The sequence below is a fragment of the Leptodactylus fuscus genome, chromosome 4 (assembly GCF_031893055.1).
Source record: "Leptodactylus fuscus isolate aLepFus1 chromosome 4, aLepFus1.hap2, whole genome shotgun sequence".
Taxonomy (NCBI): domain Eukaryota; kingdom Metazoa; phylum Chordata; class Amphibia; order Anura; family Leptodactylidae; genus Leptodactylus; species Leptodactylus fuscus.
Genome location: NC_134268.1, coordinates 3548384 through 3550200, shown reverse-complemented (window position 1 = coordinate 3550200; position 1817 = coordinate 3548384). Strand labels below are relative to the sequence as shown.

Genomic DNA, 1817 nt, shown 5'->3' with positions numbered 1-1817 from the left:
TCATCACCTCTTAGCCTACAAGTCTTTTAAAAGCTTCTTGGTTCTTAAATATAATGCCAGCAATACAGTAACAACTGGCACCCCCACAGTCAGAGTATCGGAGCGGAGTAGGAAGGAGATATTTCCACTGAATTTTTCTAAGCATCGTAGATAATTCCATATAAGAATCCGCAGCTGAGTCGCGTAGTATATACTGCCTGTCTGCACGCTGCGCCTACGTATATACTGTGTGGAGATGAGATCTCTGCCGCTCCGCACGCTTCGCCTTATATTTGATGGCAGGGTCTGGGGTAGTCGGAGTCTTTTCTTGTGGCGCCGCGCCCTCGCCTCCCCGGGCAGTTTGCTGACATTTTCTGCCACCGACGTCGCCTAATGCAAAGTGAGGTTTTGATAATTCCGATTGTCAGACAGATCTCCGCAGCGCAACGCGCTTTACTGAAACAAGACAATCACATCTGCCCGCAGGCTCTGCCATCCATCTCAGTTATTCCGCTCGCTCCAAGGAGACAACAGCTTTATCTCGCATTGCTCTGAACTGTTCCTTCCTTTACAGTCGGAGGAGGGTTCAGGGGACCCCCGGATGACTCGATCAGCCCCCGGGGGGTGAAGGACAAAAATAGCAAAGTGAACTTCTGGAAGGATGGATCAGATGGGGGTCAATACTCAAGACAACGAGAGGGCAGGAGATGCTCACTTGGTGCAGAGGTTCCAGGATGTCACCCAATATGACGGCCATCAGATGGGCATCAGTAACCAGGACATAGCTGTCACATGGGCTCTGTCCCTCCACCATACTTTACACTGCACTTCTCACTAGTACTCTACATATCAGGTTGTCTGTTCTCATCTAACAATGGACACATATGTAGCTGACTGACCCCACGACTATAAGGGAGTCCACTGGATTTATACTGTATTTTAGCTCTGGATGAGTAGACACAAGTGGTTTCCTTACTGAGGTGGGTGATGGTGGTGGTTGTGCTGATAGTACTGCCTCCCTGTCTCTAGCTGTAACTACATCATTTATAGGTAGAGACAGAGAGGCAGTACTATCTCTACCTACATCCTTTACAGGTAGAGACAAGGAGGCAGTACTAGCTGTACCTTCATTCTGTACAGGTAGAGACAGGGAAGCAGTACTATCTGTACCTACATCATTTACAGGTAGAGACAAGGAGGCAGTACTAGCTGTACCTTCATTCTTTACAGGTAGAGACAGGGACGCAGTACTATCTCTACCTACATCATTTACAGGTAGAGACAAGGAGGCAGTACTATCTGTACCTTCTTTCTTTACAGGTAGAGACAGGGAGGCAGTACTATCTGTACCATCATTCTTTACAGGTAGAGACAAGGAGGCAGTACTATCTTTATCTTCATGAGTTACAGGTAGAGACAGGGAGGCAGTACTATTTGTACCATCATTTTTTATAGGTAGAGACAGGGAGAAAGTACTGTCTGTATTTTCATTCTTTACAGGTAGAGACAAGGAGGCAGTACTATCTTTACCTACATCATTTACAGATAGAGACAAGGAGGCAGTACTATCTGTACCTTCATTCTTTACAGGTAGAGACAGGAAAGCAGTACTATCTGTACCTACATCATTTATATGTAGAGACAAGGAGGCAGTACTAGCTGTACCTTCATTCTTTACAGGTATAGACAGGGAAGCAGTACTAGATGTACCTACATCCTTTACAGGTAGAGACAAGGAGGCAGTACTATCTTTACCTACATCATTTACAGATAGAGACAAGGAGGCAGTACTATCTGTACCTTCATTCTTTACAGGTAGAGACAGGAAAGCAGTACTA

General features: G+C 45.8%; 1 long non-coding RNA gene across 1 annotated transcript; it reads left to right on the top strand.

Moving 5' to 3' along the window:
* Positions 1–1015: 1015 nt before the first annotated feature.
* LOC142201224 (uncharacterized) lies at positions 1016–1313 on the top strand. The gene is made up of 3 exons (XR_012715486.1): positions 1016–1029; positions 1124–1164; positions 1304–1313. It is a non-coding gene; the product is annotated as an uncharacterized LOC142201224 (long non-coding RNA).
* The last annotated feature ends 504 nt before the right edge of the window (positions 1314–1817 follow it).